Consider the following 20,209-nt stretch of genomic DNA (forward strand, 5'->3'; position numbering starts at 1 on the left):
GTCCGCAGGATCGACCTGTCTTAGATTTTTCCATTTCGAATCGGGAGGATTCCTCCAAATCTCAGCCTCAAGAGATGACCGTCTGCCCACTCGGGGCTATTTTTAATGTACAAAGTCATGTCTCCCTCAGATGTTCCTCATATCTTGTTCTAGCCCCAGAATTATTACTACATCCAACTCATCCACAGCATCTTACCTTTCTTTATGAAAACTACATCTGCCAATCTTTTTTTGCCCAATCCTTCCTTGGCATTTTCCTTAAACCTCATCCAGAATGTGAGGTCTGGATGCATGGAGAGCTCATTAGTCTGTCAACATCTTCCATTCATTTTTTATTTTAGCCTGGAATTTTACAGAAATTCAGTGTTGATCATATGTTGATACAGATCTATACTGCTTTGTAGTCCCAGCGTTGCATCATAAAGTGTCCCATCTTTTGGGTTAACGCTAAGCTGAGTGTCTGACAAGGCCAAAAACATTCCCCAACCAACACCACAATAAGGTGAGAATAATTGCCGCCATTAAAGAAGAGGTGATAGTAGTGGTTGAGTAGAGTGGTCAGCTGCTCTACATGTCCAGTACCGTATGCTGTAATAAATTATTTCAATATATTTTAGCAACTTGAAACAACTTTCCAAGATTTTTGTTTATGCATCTACATGCTAATGAATATCCTTCAGACTCTCCCGGAAATGCTGTACAGAGTTCAACCTCTTGGTTTTATTAATGCAGAGTATTAAATGGTGTTGATGAGCCTCTGTGTCGTCAGATTTGGAAGGCATGTTAGCTTATGCTGTATTGCTGGAAAGTTTCCTCATTGCCACCGAGTAGTCAAGTAATTGTGAAATGTTTCGATGCCCAAAGAGTTAAGTTTATCCTTTATGGATATGATTAGGTGGTCCCGACCATGATAAATGTTCGCACCATGATAAACCACCGCCGATTTTCGATAGATCATACAGCTAGTGAGACTACGGTGCACACCCATTCCGCTTAGGAAGGTCAAAATACGGAAGGCAAAATATGAATGAATATTTAGATTTCATTATTTATTTAGATTTTAAATTTAGTATTTAGATTTTACTATTTAGATTTTACTATTTTAATACTAGCAAAGTAAATAGCAAAATACTATTTAGATTTTAGATTATTTTGATTATTTGATTACCTCTGTGCTTGCACACCTTGAGTATGTTACTGCATCCAAGCTCGTATTAATATGGCCTGACACTGTCCTCATGCATGAACTAAATATTGTTCAATGACAAGAGGGAGGGCAGGGGGCAGGCCGTCTTGGTGATGTGGCTTTCAGTCTAATCCCATTTGGTGGTTGAGTTAGGATACTAATTGCTTACATCTCCGATACATAATTTGTCGATAGCTTGCCTGCATACCACTATTTCTTCAACCACAAGCAAATGGGGTTTAAACCAAAGGGAAATGAAGCCAGGGGCAAGAAAGTATGCCGGTCTAACGACTGCTGAGGTCCAGAATGCCACCTTAGCATTATGGCTTTGCCAAACGGTTTCACTTCTGTTTTGATTTTATTTATTTTGTTTTGACTTGTACTTCTGCTTCAGTTCTACGAGAAGAATGCCAGGTGTCTTCCTCTTCAAACAATTGGTAATCTGCACACTTCTGTTTCTCGCTCAAATTGTGTGCTGATTGTTTTTGCGTAACTTGAAAGACATTTTACTTGCACTTTTTCGACCCTTTGATGTTTGTTCTATGCTGCGTGTAATCCTACTGTTCCAGCTTTATTTATAATATTACTATTTTATTCATATATTAATATATATATATATATATATATATATATATATATATATATATATATATATATATATATATATATATATATAATATGACAAGGATGGCTGTCCATCTGTCCATTCGCTGTCATGCTGATTGGCTGTGTGAGTTGTTGGGTGCACTGTGATTGGCTCCTGGCAAGATTATGGTGTAGGCTTATTAAAAGCTGTTATTTGAAATCTGATTCAATATTTTGGTGATAAGAACTCCTGGTCTAAATGATTATGTTAAAATCTAGTGTGAAATCTGAAAAGAATTCAGAAAAAAACCAAATTAAAAAAAACACGATAAATAATTAAATAATACGCTTCACGGGACGTGAAGTAAAACGGCTCCAAACAAAAGTGTCATATTCACAATCACCATGAGTTCCCCATAACCTTTCTTATCAGTGTGAAAAAGTCCAACAGCGACTATTAAAAACATCATCAAATGTCGAAAGGTTGCAGCCCATCGGCACTATGTGCAGGCCTCAGGCTTCAAGCCTTCCAGTCTATAGGATAATTCCTTTATGGCACAGTGGAGTTGGAATCAATTGAGGAATTGAGGAATTATTGAGGAAGAAGGAAGATGTTGAGGAAGGATGAAAGTGACTGGTTGAGAAGAGTGATGGAAGTTAATGTAGAAGGAAGTAGAGGACGGGGAAGACCGAGAAAGACTTGGCTAAAGATGGTGGAAGAAGAAATGCGGGCAAGGGGGTTAACAAGGAGAGATGCAGAAAATAGGGCAAAATGGAGAAGATTGTCATGGGGACCGCAAGGCTAACCCCCGCTCTAGCAGGGAAAATTGCCTTAAAATGCATGTTGTTGTTGTTGTTGTTGGAGTTGGAATCAATCCAAGCTCAATAAACACGATGTATTATATATACACATAAGCAATAGCAATGTTTTGGCTTCATTACATAACCCGAGTTGTTATTTCTTCGAGGCATTGAGCAATCAAGCCAGCGTTCTGTGCCTATGCACTGCCCGCATTTTGTTTCATTATTTCGGGAGTGAATAAGGCTGTGCTTATACATCACCAACATTAATTATTTTTTTTATATTCCTGAAGAAATCGAGGCTGTGCTTGTACATCGTAGGGTTGTGCATTTCACATTTATGCCTGAAGCACACAAAATAAATCCCACCTAACGTTTTGACCCGTTCATGTTTAGAATCCCACTCTGACCCATTCCCGTTTCCCATTCCCTTATTGCAAATAATTCATCGGACGTAATCCATATCTTTGTGTGTATAATCCCCTGTGCGTTTTGCTGATTTATTTGCACCCGTCATGATTGTCACATATATGCTTATTAAAAACTGATATATTTGATTATTTGATTTTTATTTTACACCATACCATATTTTGATTTTATTTCATTACTGGCCAGGGACACCAGTAGCGATATTTTTGGATTCGGATTCTAATTTTTGTGTCAACTTTTGTTGCTCCCGTGAACGTCATTATATGTTTATCGTTTTCAGATAAAATTGGGGGAGCTGCTCTAATATGCTGCCACGGTATAAAGTGATCATTACAGGTGGGCCTTCACTGATGAGGGGAGAATTGTGTCTTGGACCATTCCATAGAAGCCATATTTGATATTATGTTCAGAAGGCAATTGGATTACCCGCGAGGCAGGCGCGAAGCTCAAAGCGGGGTTAGGAAATTGTTCCAAGCTGTTTGTCTACAGACATCGGTCTATGAAGGAACGACACGTACTTAATTTCAATTGAATTGTATATTTTGAACACCATAGTACTCGATTTCAATTGAATTATATATTTTGAACACCTTAGAACACAAATTGAACACAAGCTTCCAGTTTAGCAGTACTTTGGCTCTGAAGTTGGCAAATTATACGGTGTCTCGTCCAGAGTGTGCATCCACACAGAGGTATAATGTAATTGCTTTCGTCTGCCTGCCTGGGAGTCGACCAAAATTGAAAATCATTCCAAACATGAAACTTACTGTTTTTAGGGACATTATAAATGACACAAAAAAGGGCACGAATAACTATTGTAATGTGTTAAATAATGTGGTGTAAAAGACGGTGCATCAATGGCGGTGAACTTCTGACAAAAAACAACAATTATCCAGCCTTTAAAATCTTTTTTAATTTGATCGAATTATATACTTGAAAACTGTAGAACACAAATCTCCTTTTTGTCACTTCGAAAAACCCACAGTTTAGCAGTACATATTGGGAACAAAATTTTATGCCATCTCGACCAATCAAATGTGCTACTCGCGTTTTCAGCATTAGGGGATATTGAGGTTCAGACAAAATGGTGGCTCGTAGGAAAAATGGATTGTGATCGGAAACGTAAAGCAAGAGTTGAAAAGACCCTTCCCATGTCCTCGTTCTCAAGACTGTGGGGTAAGGTGTTCTATGAACTCTAGTTACCTCTGCCACCGAAGGTGGGTATTATTGGTAGACCATGAAGGTATTATTACTGTACCTCTGCCCCCTTCTGTCTGTCTGTCTGTCTGTTTGTGTAAAGGATATCTCAAAAAGTTGTGGACAGATTCAGATAAAACTTTGTGAACAAGTTGGGTGTGTGACGAGGGCGAATCCATTCTGTTTTGGTGAAGATCCGAATGCAGATCCGGATATGAGAATTTAATTTTTTTTATCAGTGATTCTTCACTATTGAGTGATAGGGCCACAGACGATTTATAGCATGATATTTCAAAAGGTAGTGGACGAGTTATAACAAAACTTGGGGGATGAGTTGATTAGGCGACAACAATAAGCTGATTAGATGTTGGTTCAAGTCAGAATCCAGATCTGGCCTATCAGTGGGATACAAAACGCAAACTGTTCAGTCTGGTGGAGGTATGCTCGCTACCAAGTTGCCGTTCTACTGTTGGTATTGTATTCCTGTACACCTGCTATAATTGAGGTGAATTGTTTTTTTTATTTATTACCTCACCTACAAGGTCTAAGGTCATGATGGAGCTTCTTCATGCACAATGTACAGGACAATGACATTGGGAGACATCTGTGATCATTCAGGAACAAGATATGCAAGGTCAACAACACACTGTATTTGATGGATTGAACCTGGGATTGTCGTACGATGAGCAAGTGCTGAGATGGGAGCACCAATCTGGTTATACTAGTATATCGCAAGATTCCTAGGCACGTGCTATATGTGGCACCGTTCTACAGACTCAAACACGTTGGTTGCCTATTGGGAATGATCTTGACCTCTGACCCATTGCTTTGATTGCACAGTATTACTATAGTCCTCACAATCATTGTAATGCCATCACTGTAATCTCTATTGTTGCACAATGGTCTGCCCATCAAATTGTGTGATTAGTCCTGAAGTTTAAGTAGCTCATCCATGAAATGCTGCCATTGATGGTGGAGTTGGTCGAGTGTACATGAGTAACTCCCCCACCCCTCCCCCCCTACCCCCTCCCCCCCACCGCAACCTCACTGCCTCATCCTCCACCACCCCTTTCCACTTATACAACTAACTCCATCCATCCCCTCCTCCCCTTTTCCTTGTATGTAATATGTAGATAGCCCACTGTGATCTTTTCCAGTTTCCTCGGCAAGCAAACTCCTCTATTTATGACCACAAAAGTTAACAGCAATCCAAACCATCACGGTCTACATTTGCTTTAACCAGGCTGTCGACAGTCACTTTCACTGTTTGTTTTCACTGCTTGGTGTTGCCCCTTGTGTCTACCAGGCACAAGGTGACCTGGAATGCTACTCCATTCCTAGAGCAGCCTTCACTTTCAACTTTTACTCGCAAGCGTTCACCATGGTCAGGTTTTGTAATTTTTCGCTTCAATCCAGTGTGGTCGAAAGGAGTTGCCGGAAAATTCGAAACTCTCCTTAAGGCACTTGGTGGTAAATGGCACCCTGCTTCAAATATGCCGCGCGTGCTTCATACACCATTCACACGCCATTTGTAAGAGCAGTGCTTGCGTAAGTACAGCCAGGCTGCTGCTGCAGATGGCCATATGGGATGAGAGGGTGTCAGAAATGTCAGCATTGGTGGCAAAGTGTAGTCAGTCCTTATGGTCCAAAAAAAAAAAGTGTTACCACCGACCATTTTCTGTGGCTTAACCATATGTCTCCACTCGTCAGGATGCTCTCATGTTTTTGTTTTTTTGTTTGTTTTTTGTGTGTGTACGTGCGTATGGCTGATGTCTCATTTCCAGGCCAGTTGGACTGGTTAAGTTATTTGAAGGACAGCAGGCAGCACTGTCGTATACACATTAGTACCACTTCCTGGTTGGTTGCTGGATTTGAACCACTTGCGAGTGACCGGCATTAAACCCCACTGCTGTTTAGGACAGGCATTTGGAGTTTGGCCAGGATGCTGCTAACAAAAGACCCCAAGGGTTTTTTCACTTTTACCAACAACCAATGCTGGCAAACTTATCAAACAATCTCTAGCTAATCATTATATCTGAACGACGGCGCACTCCTTGATTCAACACCCGGTCTCTGGGTGATCGTTCTTTTTTTTTTTCTTTTTTTTTGTCTACAAGATCGAGACTCGTGTAGGAGCTAACATTAATCACAAAAAAAAAAAAAACGGACACACAAAACATACAATAAAGGGAGCGGGAGACAAGATGGAGAAAGAGAGGGAAGCACACGAGTACAACAGCAGAGAACAGGGACTTCGGAAGATCTGTGGGAGGGAGAGGGCTTGGGGAGAGGAGGCGTGGGAAGGCGGGGGTGGGTTGGTGGGAGAGGTATAAAACACATGGACACTGCCAGAACTTCCAGGAAAGAGGTTGTTAGTTCAAAAAAGTGGATCTGGGGTGAATGAAGGTGGTAGAAGATATCAAGTTTTTGAATGGGTGAAGATAAGAGATGGTGGTGAACAGCTGTTTTAAAGACGTGGAGGAGGACAGGGATTGAAGAGAGTGAGGGAGTTTGTTCCAGAGGTGGGAGAAAAGGGGAATGAAGGAGTGAAGGTCAGCAGAGAGTCTTGAATTTGGCAATTTCAACAGAAGAGGGTTGCTGGCAGATCTTGTGCGACCTGTTGGAATATTTGGGTGACAGAGCACAGATCGAGTAGGGAGCTGAGGCCGAATAGTAGTCGGTAGAAGACAGAAAGACCACCTACAGTCACGTGAAAAAGTAAGTACAGTAGTACACCCCATGTAAAGTTTTGACTTTTTCAACATATTTCAACATACAGCTATTTGATCTTCATTTCAACAATATTGATAGATAAAGGTGATATAATATAACAAATATCATGAAACATTTACATTTTGTAGTCCATTGTATAATTTAAATAAACATAAATGCAAATTTCGCATGTGGAAAAAGTAAGTATTTTAGTTGCATTAAGAAAATGAGAAAGCTTAAAGCATATATCCTTGTACCTGGACCGTTTGTGCCATGTTTACTGACATGGTATTGTTTGTGGCTCATTGTGGTTTTCCTCTGTTGGAACTGAAGCGGAACTGCCTGCATGCATGCCCTCTCGCCCACTCTTCCACACAACCCCGGAGTTTGGAGTGGTTGGAGTGTGTCTGTGGGTGGGCCACTTTGCTTCAACTTTGTGCATGTGCTAACGGCAGTCCAAATTTGGCATGCTCGATGATATTTTGGCAAATTGGGGAATATTTTTCTTCCATAATGTAGGAGTCCCGTTCCTCCTCCTTCCTGCCACCTACCTTCATGGAATTGTAAGTGACGCATGTCGGTCAACAAATTTGGAACTCCTTGTGCCAAACTCCAATTCTTGTGTCACATGAAGTCTGTCATTGCCCACCAATGGTAAGAACTTACTTGTGTAATTCTTTTTTTTCTGCAATTGTGATCCAGATGTTGCAGTTGGTTTGTAGGTTCATATTGAATCTGTTTCGAGCTGAAGACAGAAAAACATAAGTAAGTGCAGTTCTAAAGTCGTCAAAAGTTTAGCTCTTTGTCGAATGCTTGTCATACTAAAACTGAGGCCAACTATGACCTGCTGAGGTGGCACGTCTGGGGTGTCGGCACGGGTTGTGGTTTCACTATCACAGTAGGACTTGACCATGCATGCAATTTTTACTTTGACCTGTTCGGAACACTGCACCAGGCCAAAGCTTGCTACCGCCACAGCGGATGCACATTCAAATGGAGACAGATCTTTCATACCAGAAAGCAGCCTCTGTGACAAAATTTGAAATTTATGCCAAAGGTACTGTATGCCAATTTGACACAAGATAATGGCTTTTCTTTAACAGTGATGATGGGATTGTGAAATGTCACCGAGGATGTAACTGGTCATATTAATCTAGGTTGAGTGAGTGATCAGCGTCTATGGATATCAAGGTTACTTTTTGGAGGTGGGATCCACCCACTTCCCTCGCTCCTCCCACCCCAGAGGAACAGAACAGGATTCTAGTGCTCTGTTTGGTAAAGATGAACAGCATGAATTTCCATTGGAATACTGACACTACTTTGTTAAGACAAAGAAATTCTTTTTTTTTTCACCATCACAGTATTGCTAACAACGCACCTGGTCTGTGAGACCTCTTCTCAACCCAAAGAGATTGGTACTTTGAAGATTAATTATATTTGTAATACCGAGTGAAGATTTACTCTTCCACTTTTTCATGCAGTAACTTTTGAACAAACTGGAATGTTTGACTTTGAGAAGTGTCGTGCACGAGTTCCATCAGCTTGCAATGGGTACAGACAGAAAAGTAAGTTCGAAGACAAAACACTCGTCTTTGGACTCTGAGGAGGATTGATGATTTGCCCTAACCTGAACCTGCCTATCTACAGCAAAATAAACTGGCGGGGGCACCAGCAAATTGTTCCCCAAAGAAAATGGGAAGCTTCCATTAGACATGGACACTACCCACCATCTATCTGTGGTGGTCGACTCTTGGTCTTGGCACTTTTCGCATGGCTCTTGGGTGTATCATGGCATTCTCCAGATGTTTGGAACAAGTGTGAGGAAGAACAAAGGAAATGGCCTTGTTCTATATTGCATCGCAAAGATTGCCATCCGAACAACCTTGGATCTTTCATTCTAACTTTGCACATGCCGGGGGGAGCGAATTATCAGCGAGTTCAGTGTGAGCATCTGACAGGTGAATAATTGAAGACAGCTGCAAGAAAGTGTTGGCAGAAAAAGGTTCCAATACTTTTGCAGCCTTAATGAGGTTCTATAATTTTAGGACAAAAAGCTGGAGGGAGGAGAGGCTTCTGTTTCAGTGATTTTGAGGGTGCTGCTTTTTCATAGCTCCCATTTTGCTCCCCATTTCACAGTTATCCCCAGGCCGTTAAGAGTTGAGTCGTCCATCTATCTCGTGTATGCTGGACCAGGCGGGGCAAACACATTACTCCCTCCCTGAACCTCGTTTATAAGCTAGCTGGGTTTTTTTTTGGTTTTTTTTACTAACATTTCTTTCGTGACGTGGTGATTCACTTAAGACTATCTCCATTTCTGGAATCAGAGCCCACATGCTTAACACCACTGCCTTCAGCTGGTTTTCAATTGAAAAACCTCTTGAAAGCCAATCTATTATTCTCATCAAAGTAGGACCCACTGTTATGAGATACATCCTGCAAATGTATATATATATAATATATATATATATATATATATATATATATATAATTGCGGTGGGGTGATAATCGTGCTTTAGATTTGCTATCGTGACACTGGTAGTTAATTATCGCGATAGCTGCTGTGCATGCGCAGTCGGCAAAACGCACCTTGAACCCGGATATTGACGGTGCTTGAGCGGTTAGTGTGTTTCGTTTCTCTCAAAAGATACACCCGTATTAAATGCAGCTCTATAAAATAAAGGAGGTGATATAATATGGAATGTGTATTTTCCAAGACGTAATTTAAATGGAATATCATTAAGCAATTAACGTCCAAACAGATAACGACTAATCAGATGCCGAAAGCACGTCCGGTGTCAAAATCGCCATTCCGTTTGAGTTCGCGCGAAGTTAAGCACTCAAGGTAACATCCTGTCAAACATGTCATGTGTTCTGTTACCATGAAGCATGCTTGGTGTGTTCTGTTATGCAAGCAACTTACTTTTTGTGTTTAGTTAGCAATCAGCTTGCTTGTTGTGTTCTGTTAGCAATCATTGTGCTTGTTGACATTGTGTTCTGTTAGCAATCAGCTTACTTGTTGTGTTCTGTTAGCAAGCAGCTTGCTTAGTGTGTTCCGTTAGCAAGCACCTTGCTTAGTGTGTTCCGTTAGCAAGCAGTTTGCTTAGTGTGTTCTGTTTGCAAGCAGTTTGCTTAGTGTGTTCTGTTAGCAAGCAGCTTGCTTAGTGTGTTCCGTTGGCAAGCAGTTTGGTTTGTGTGTTCTGTTGGCAAGCAGCTTGCTTAGTGTGTTCCGTTAGCAAGTAGCTTGCTTAGTGTGTTCCGTTAGCAAGCAGTTTGCTTAGTGTGTTCTGTTTGCAAGCAGTTTCCTTAGTGTGTTCCGTTAGCAAGCAGTTTGCTTAGTGTGTTCTGTTTGCAAGCAGTTTGCTTAGTGTGTTCTGTTAGCAAGCAGTTTGCTTAGTGTGTTCCGTTAGCAAGCAGCTTGCTTAATGTGTTCCGTTAGCAAGCAGCTTGCTTAGTGTGTTCCATTAGCAAGTAGCTTGCTTCGTGTGTTCTGTTAACAAGCAGTTTGCTTCGTGTGTTCTGTTAGCAAGCAGTTTGCTTCGTATGTTCCGTTGGCAAGCAGTTTGGTTTGTGTGTTCTGTTAGCAAGCAGCTTTCTTCGTGTGTTCTGTTCACAATCAACATGCTTGGTGTGTTCTGTTAGCAAGCAGCTTGCTTAGTGTGTTCCATTAGCAAGTAGCTTGCTTAGTGTGTTCCGTTAGCAAGCAGTTTGCTTAGTGTGTTCTGTTAGCAAGCAGTTTGCTTAGTGTGTTCCGTTAGCAAGCAGTTTGCTTAGAGTGTTCCGTTGGCAAGCAGTTTGGTTTGTGTGTTCTGTTAGCAAGCGGCTTTCTTCGTGTGTTCTGTTAGCAAGCAGCTTGCTTCGTGTGTTCCTTTAGCAAGCAGCTTGCTTAGTGTGTTCCGTTAGCAAGTAGCTTGCTTAGTGTGTTCCGTTAGCAAGCAGTTTGCTTAGAGTGTTCCGTTAGCAAGCAGTTTGCTTCGTGTGTTCCGTTAGCAAGCAGTTTGCTTCGTGTGTTCTGTTAGCAAGCAGTTTGCTTAGTGTGTTCTGTTAGCAAGCAGTTTGCTTCGTGTGTTCTGTTAACAAGCAGTTTGCTTCCTGTGTTCTGTTAGCAAGCAGTTTGCTTCGTGTGTTCCGTTGGCAAGCAGTTTGGTTTGTGTGTTCTGTTAGCAAGCAGCTTTCTTCGTGTGTTCTGTTCACAATCAACATGCTTGGTGTGTTCCGTTAGCAAGCAGCTTTTTTAGTGTGTTCCGTTAGCAAGCAGCTTGCTTAGTGTGTTCCGTTAGCAAGCAGTTTGCTTCGTGTATTCTGTTAGCAAGCAGCTTTCTTCGTGTGTTCTGTTAGCAAGCAGTTTTCTTGGTGTGTTCTGTTAGCAAGCAGTTTGGTTCGTGTGTTCTGTTAGCAAGCAGTTTGGTTCGTGTGTTCTGTTAGCAAGCAGCTTTCTTCGTGTGTTCTGTTAGCAATCAGCATGCTTGGTGTGTTCTGTTAGTATGCAGCATGCTTATTGTGTTCCGTTGGCAAGCAGCTTGTGTTACGTGTTACCTCCCCAAACTCCGGTTATGGTGCCCGTCAGAGTCTCGAGTGGGAACACGGCAGAAAGATGTTATTTTGAGTTTTCTAATAAACCATGGTAAAACCACACGAATGCAATTGTGTAGAACAAAACAAGTAATTGTATTAAGAACTCACACATACACAATAATAACACTCTTAAAGAAAGTACCATGAAAAATATCACTTGCATCAAATGCCAAATACATACGATGGTACCAAATGCCAAATACATACAATGGTACCAAACAATACAAACGATGCCAAACGTGAGTGGAATGTAATGCTCCCCAAAGTCCATGCACGAATCGCCATATGGGGTGAATGTCAAAGTTGTGCAGAACGACAAGAACAATAGCAAGTATCGGCATGGCTGCGAACAGGAGTTACGAGGGGAGAGGTCGATATGGGAATTGAGCCAACATGGGAGCCAACAGCAATCCACATGATGATATTGATATGGGAATCCCAACGACAAAACACGAAGCACCAGGCGGATGGGGACGGCCTCTTCGAGGAACAAATGGCCGATCGGCCTGTAATGGAGGCTCTTGCTTTCACACCAACAATAGCTCACGCTCGGTAATAAAACCTGAGACGCAGGTTTAAATGCAATCGCAATATAGGACGATGTCGCGGGCAATCCCTTTCACGAGAAGCCTCAACTCATTCGCGACCAATAAAAAAAAATTCCGCCTCGATGCGACTCACGGCTGTGTCTCTCATGGCCGTCTCCTCTCCCTCCTATCTCCTCCTCCTCTTCCGGTTTCTTTGCCGCGTTTCCTTTTTCCTTCACAAATATTTATTTTTACCTTTTTTACTCAAGACCATCAACATCCCCACCCCAGCACCAAGGCATTATCGCACTATCAACTTCCGTAAGCTAAACGCTCTTTCACCTGCCTCATTCTCATCGACCCTCTCTGAAAAAATGTCCACTTCTCCCTTCGTTGACCTCCACACCCCTTCTGACCTCACTGACTACTACAACCACACTCTCTCCTCCTGCCTTGACCAACTTGCGCCTATAAAAACCAAAACAGTTTCTTTCACCCATTCTGCTCCCTGGTTTACCCCTGAACTCCGCCTGATGAAAACTCGTGCTCGCCAACTTGAAAGACTCCGCAATAAAACAGGTCTCACAGTTCACTCCCAGGCCTACAAGGACCACATACAACACTATAAAGATGCCCTCTCCCGTGCCCGCTCCGCCTACTACTCTCAAATTATCCACTCTGGCTCCGGAAACCCAAAAGCACTCTTCTCTACAATATACAAACTCCTCAGCCCCCTGAACACCACCACCCAGTCATTCACAATAGACAACTGCATCTCCTTCCTTTCATTCTTCCAACGCAAAATTGAAAACATCTACAACAGCTTGACCACCGCCGCACCCGCTCCCCCTCAAACCACCTGCCCCCCCTTATCCTGCCATCCCCTGTCTCAATTCTCCCCAGTCTCCCCTACTGACCTCTCTGAACTCCTCATCGGAATGAAAACTGCCACCTGCACTCTTGACCCCATCCCCTCCAGCTTTGTCAAGGCCTCCCTTCCTGCTCTCTCTCCACTTATCATTGCAACAATAAACTCCTCCCTGTCTACAGGCATCGTCCCACCATCCCTCAAAATTGCTGCTGTTACCCCCATTCTGAAAAAACCTGGACTAAACCCTGACACCCTAAATAACTTCAGACCCATCTCCAACCTACCCTTTCTGTCAAAGGTTTTGGAACGCGCTGTAGCCACTCAACTCAAACATCACCTCTCTGCCAATAACCTGTATGAAACATTCCAATCTGGATTCCGCTCCAACCACAGTACTGAAACTGCTCTCCTCAAAATCACCAACGACCTTCTCCTCTCCTCTGACGCTGGCAACCTCAACATTCTCATCCTCCTCGACCTCAGCGCCGCCTTTGACACCATCGATCACACCATCCTCCTCACCCGACATGAAACCACCTTTAACATTACCGGCACTGCCCTCTCTTGGATTAAATCATACCTCTCTGACAGACGTCAGTTCATCTCCATCAATAACTGCAAATCCCCCACTGCTCCCCTCCCCCAAGGTGTCCCCCAAGGTTCAGTTCTTGGCCCCCTCCTCTTCATCCTTTACCTGTCCCCCCTCGGTCACTTAATCCGCCGTCATGGTCTCCAATTCCACTGCTTCGCCGATGACATCCAGCTTTTCATCTCCACCAAGTCCATCTCCACCGCCACCCACTCTATCCTGACAAACTGCATCACTGAAATAAAATCCTGGCTTCAAATCAACTTCCTCAAACTTAACTGTGATAAATCTGAAATAATCATCATTGGCCCAAAAACGCTCACCAAGTCCACCCATAACTTTGCCCTCAACATCGACGGTTTCCCAGTATCCACCTCCCCTCACATCCGGAATCTTGGCATCATCTTTGACCAAACCCTCTCCTTCGACAAATACACTAAACAGATCACAAAGACAGCCTTCTTTCACCTGAAAAACATCGCCCGTCTCCGTCCATCCCTCTCCTCCGTGGCTGCAGAAACCCTCATCCACGCCTTCATCACTTCCCGTCTGGACTACTGCAATAGCCTCCTTTATGGTTCACCCTCAACAATCACCAATAAACTCCAATACATTCAGAACTCCGCTGCCCGTCTACTCACCCATTCCCGGACCCGTGACCACATCACCCCCGTCCTTTACAAGCTTCACTGGCTCCCCATCTCCCAGAGAATCCAGTACAAAATCCTCCTCTTGACCTACAAAGCCCTCCATAACCTGGCCCCATCCTACCTGGCTGACCTCCTCTCCAGACACACTCCCACCCGCAACCTCCGCTCTGCTGGTACCAACCTCCTGACCCCCCCCCCCATCCGGACCAAATTTAGATCCTGGGGGGACAGGGCCTTCTCCATCGCTGCTCCCACCCTCTGGAACTCGCTACCTCACACCATCAGAGACTCCTCCTCACTCACCACATTCAAAACATCACTCAAGACCCACCTGTTCAACACTGCATTCAACATTTAACCCACAGCATCTAACCCCTGACTATCTCCTCTCCTTCTCCCTCCTTTGTGCTTTGAATATTTCCCTATTGATTCTTCTTTTTTTGCAATTGTCTTTATGTTTTGTTATGCATTATGTTTTGCACTCTGTCAAAGCGTATTTGGGCTTCCTGAAAAGCGCTATATAAAATAAATGCATTATTATTATTATTATTATTATTATTTTTACTAAAGGCATCTCTATTTCACGCAAAAATCTTAACAATATTACCTGAAACTAAAACTCCTACAAGTACGTAATAACAACAAAGGTGGAAATGACGAATCGGTAACACTTGCTATTGCTTGCCAAGCCAGACGTTCTGTATCAACCGATTTGCAAACTGCTCGTCCAGTCACTCGGCAAATGGAGTAAAGCGGTTCGTCCAGGCCAAATTAGGTTTGACTTTAAACAAATTGCAACAGAATTATAAAATAGAGTACAACCAAACACTTTGTAACATAAACAGGCTCCAAACATGCATCACATCTTTCCCCTCACGATGGAAAAGTGCAGTGATCAAGTTATTGTTACATGAGCATGTAGTACTGATGCAAAACGATGCAGTAAGAAAGGTAGAAGCATAGATTGCTTGCAAAGTCCAACTTAGTCCAAAACCATAAACAACAGATCAAACTCATTGCAAAGGGAAGGCAAAGCCACCTATACCTACCAAATGGTGTATTGAAAAATGTCAGATAAGATGATTCCTCATCCGGTTTGATTTGTGGGATTCCTGACTTTGCATCAAGCACTGAGAACACCTTGGCATTATGTATATTTGCAACGACCTCCTCAACAGTGCACATGGGATGGTGCTCTCTCTTGATGACCTCGTTCAGATCAGAGGGATCAAGACAGATTCTCAGTTTGTCATTTCTAAGAGAAACCACCATTGAGCTGACCCATTCAGTTGGTTCATTAACTTTGGCAATGTATTCATCGGATTCCATCTCCTCCAGTCAGGTTTTGTTATGTGGCAAGAGGGTAAGCTGGTTGTCGCCACGAAGCATGTACTACTCCCTTCGCACCAGATTGCACTTTAATTGTATGCATTCCTGGCAGAGTTCCAGTAGTTCGCACTAGATCCGGATACTCCTTCAGCTCAGTAAGAACGTCACCGGAGTCCACCTCAGTTCCAACGGAATCGACTCTGATGATCAGACCCAGAACTTCAGCTGTATCTCATGGATAAAACACGTCGTATTATGTTTTGCTGTGGGAGAGCAACCACTTCAAACGTTGTGGTGACTGTCTTGCCACGGTACTGAACAGGAAGATCCACGGCTGCGACGTGTTTTATCCTGCGATTTGAGTAGGTACACAATACCTTGGCTGATTGACGGAGTTCACCAGTGTGAGCGAGACGCTGATAATCAGATAGTGTCATTGTGTTGCAGCGTGCTCCGGTATCAATTCTGAAGGTAACTTGCCTCCCTGAGACCAAGAAAGATTGCCTCCATTTTTCACCAGATGATGCAGCCATTGTCTGCAGTGCACTGATCCGCAGAATGTTCCCATGAGTTTCATTCATATACTCGGTTGTATCAGCATAAGCACCATCCAACTGAGTTTCAACCGAATGTATGCTGGCACGTCGACGGCAAACTGCAAGCCAATGATTCGGTTTCTTGCAGTAAGAGCACGTGTATCCAATTGCTGGACATTCACCGTGATTCCATGCATGGTTAGGATCTTTACCACAGCGTCGGCGTCTTTCCTTGAGCCGTGGTCTCTTCGGGGTTGGTCTCCTCGGGGTTGGTCTCCTGCATGATGGCGGTAGTGGCACTGGGTTCGATTGTGGTTTTGACCTCGCTTGTTTGTGGTGTTCAGCAGCTACACTCGTGTCCTCATCACGGACAATGCTAATTTGAGTCTTTGAAAGTTCATATTGCTGACCCACTTGAAGAGTTTTGGCCAGTGTAAGTTCCTCACCTCTGTCCAGCAGGCGTTCCTGGACCTTCTCCTCCTACACACCTTGGATGATCGCATCCACTAGCACAACTTCAGGTTGCGCATACTCGCAGTCCAAAGAGAATGAGACGCAAGTCCTTAACAAAGTTATCAAACGATTCCTCAGAGCTTTGATTCCTCTTGAACATCCGATGCCTCGCGATGTGCTTGTTTGTTCGTGGACGAATATACAATTCAAATTTGTCCAAAACTTTGTTGGGATCATCCTTCTCGCCTTCAGTCCACTCAGAAGTCTTGTATATCTCTCGTCCTCGTTCTCCGATCCATGTTCCAAGCCATGTTCCTGCCTTGCGTTTGTTGGGCAGATCGGCCAACGGACCGTCGAACACAAATCCAACGTGGTTTCGAAATCGAACAAATTCCTCATATAACGAAGCCGAATCCCAGTCAATCGTGGGGTACTCAAAGTTAACGGATGCCATAGTTTATGTATCTCAGATACCAGATATGATGGTACGGATGGACGGAGTTATTTGCAGATTATTTCTGACACCATGTAACATAAGCAGGACTCCAAACATACATTACACCCATGTAACTCCATGGCTAATCATTTTGTTATTTTATGCCATATAGTTTTCAAGCTAAGGTGCTAGTTCCATTAATCATATTATCGCAACAATCTTGATAATAAGGTCCATTAATCTATGCAGTAAGAGTCCCATGAACTGAATATATATATATATATATATTCAGTTCATGTCATCTTATTTGGCTTACCATTGCATTTCTTAGAGCTGTTGTTGATTTTTGGCTGTTGTGTGCTCGTTTATTGGTAACTTATGAACTGCTGACTTCAGCGATCATTCAAATATTTATGTTTGCTTACTCCAGCTAGATTCCATCACAAGAAGGAAGCCATGTCAAGCTGTGTAACAAGCTATTGATGTCTCACTGTGTACATATCACATCCTACCCAGTCTCCTCCCCCTTTACCTGTCATGTGACTTTTCCTTTGAAACTCTATCATAGCCTCCCAGACCACTATGTTTTGTTTACCTGCGATGTGCGTTGTTGTTACAAAATGGCTCAGCAATGGTAAGTTTTGATTTGGGAACTGAGCATGGCGACGAATTTCACAGCAGAAAAAGTTTGACATGTTACATTCGTATTGAACGACCAGTAAATTGTTATATAAAATTTTCAAAATCCTTTATTCATTCCTTTCTCCATAGCCTGTGTATACTTTCCTGGTCCGTTCCTCTGCCTTGTCAATACCAGCAAACTTTTGAGCTAGTTCAGTCTCAAACTAGTGACAAACGACCTGCGTGTTTCTCGCATTAGTAGAAGCCAGAACCAGGACGAGCTGTGACGACCTGTCTGAAGTGACTTTACTCGCTCATAGGTTTTGTGTGCGGTGTATTCCTTCCATGTCACTATGGATTCTTTCCGTGCCCCGGTTTAACAACGGGACTGTATGTGAGCTCTCACCTGCTGGACATGGTTCTTGAGCGTAGGTCGATGTTCTCGCTGGCCACTGATCGATCACAGGATCTTATAATGAGGTGAGTGAAACTAATTTTTCTAGCTCAAAAGTCCCAATTTCGATCAAGTTCAAATTAACTCTACCATAATGACTCTCCATGCCGATCGATTTATGGCTCATTTAATCCCCTTTTCTGAGTTGCACCTTGATTGGCATTGTCTGACATCATCGTTGCTGAGAGATTTTGTTGTAAACATGTGTTAATGTGGGCTATGGTCTCAATTATGATTTTTCTCTTATTGGTGCTATGTGCTTTTCTTATAGAAATGTCATGTAGTAATTTAATTAGCTGTCTAATTTATATAGGGCAGGTCTGTGAGGAATTAATTGTGGGATAGTTCTGCTGGTGTTCACCATCGTCATCAAAATATGAAACTATTGGTGATTTTATTTTTTTTGTCTTTCGTCCCTCTCTCTTATTAGAGTGAAGAATATTTTTAGCAAAAGGGTAAAAATCATTACAGCTGTCATTTCTGTCAAATTTGGCAAGAAATTTGTCCGTAATTAGAACGCATCTCATAATGCACTTTTCTAATTGTTTCAACACTGTCATGCTAATGCCAACCAAGGTAAGGTAGGCTCTAGAAATCGTAGACGAATGCGCTCTGTCAAAATAAGTTCGGCACTGAAGTTCTCAAGCATAGGATTTTTTTGGACGTACACACTCCATACATGTTGTTGGCTCGTATGCAACTTGGGGCTGCTGGTTGCATCATTTTTGGAGGCGTGGTTGTGCCGCTGATGCAGTGCTCCTGTTACTTGTAAACTGGTGCTCACTTTGCCGATCTCGAACGTACGACAGGCTGTCAACCCACCTGGTGTTATTTCAACGACATAACGGGGGCTCAAACTCAAGACCCTAAGATCTTAAGCCAAGCTGTTCATGTAATCCAGATTTATAAAATTGATTCCTTAAATAATAAATGCAATGGGATTGTTACTAAAAGTGTACTCGTGTAATTTATATGTAATAGAATGATGTTTGACACGTCATTCTGGTGGGTGGTGCTTCGGTTGACATTCTGGGCAATTGTTGTTCAATGTTTCCTCCATCCTAATAGACAATTTCAAGCCATAAGTAATCTGAAGAGAGGGTGGGAGAGAAAGTTAATGAGACGATAAAAAAGGAAAAGTGGATAGTCAAACTTAGCATCCAGGAAGAACTGAGAACCTCCAACAATGGGGCAAATGGATCTCCTAATTACCGACCGGGCAGGACATCTTGCCAACCGATACTAAAATGTGCTCATCTCAGCTTGTTCTCTTTGGCTGGGAGCATCCCCTTTTGTCCATTTTTTTTTTTTTTTTTGCAGCCCCCCTCTTTATTTATTTATTTATTTTGGATACAAGATCGAGGCTCGTGTAAGAACTAAAATGTCTTATCAATGTTATTGGTCTCACCGTCCATGCCTGAGTTGCCAAGGTCCGTGCCACACGGTGTTTGTGATTTGTTGATCTGTGCCACACGGTGATTGGGTTACATGAGTTTAAATCCAGCAATCTGTTGGGGTGGGTGGGTTTTCTGTATACTGATGACTTCAGGCTGCCGGCAGGATCTCGGTAGACTTCTACATCCACAAAGGCCAATTTCCTCTCCTTTTCAAACTCACTTGTGAAATTCATACTGGGAAAGACTTTCCAAGACTTGGCCTTGGAAAGACTGGGAAAGACCTTTCAGCATCCATCTATCTCGCTTGATTTTGCATCATAGTTGCCCTTGATGTTGGTCGACCTGAAATCCCTAGATGCACATTGATGAATGTGTCATCCATGTACCTGTTCCAGTAACCTGGGAGCCAGTTCTCAATGGACTTGAATATCTTTTGTTCAGGTTCCTCCATGGTATGGTGAGCCACAACCACAATATTTTGTTGATGCTTTTTACCATTTTAAGTGTATTTTTTTTTTCCAATTTCGACCCATTTGTTTAGTTAATCAGAAATATGCCATAAGAGTGGAAAATGCTGCTTCCCGGTCAATTGAACTGCATTGCATGTGTCAGCATTTGGCCATGACAGGTTTTGTTTGTTTGTTTATTTATTTCATTAATTTTTTGCATAGCAATCCCATTTTCCTTTCCGTTTCTCCATCTTGATAGTTTTAGGATGGCAGTTTGTTGTTCGGCTGTAAAGAGTGTCGGTGATGGAACACAGATGCTTGTTCCTTTCCAAGATTTCAGTTGGAAGTTCCTGTATGGTCTCTTTCATATTTGTTTTTGGTTTTGTTTGTGACCTCTCATCACCCAGTACACTTA

At 42.7% G+C, this 20,209-nt stretch overlaps 1 protein-coding gene across 6 annotated transcripts in view; it reads left to right on the forward strand.

Annotated features, from left to right (window-relative positions):
• The window catches only part of LOC137421773 (nuclear receptor coactivator 2), a 298,535-nt gene that overhangs the window by 160,469 nt on the left and 117,857 nt on the right, over positions 1 to 20,209 (forward strand). The window lies entirely within an intron of this gene.

The sequence above is a fragment of the Myxine glutinosa genome, chromosome 2 (genome assembly GCF_964187855.1).
Source record: "Myxine glutinosa chromosome 2, kmMyxGlut1.1, whole genome shotgun sequence".
Taxonomy (NCBI): domain Eukaryota; kingdom Metazoa; phylum Chordata; class Myxini; order Myxiniformes; family Myxinidae; genus Myxine; species Myxine glutinosa.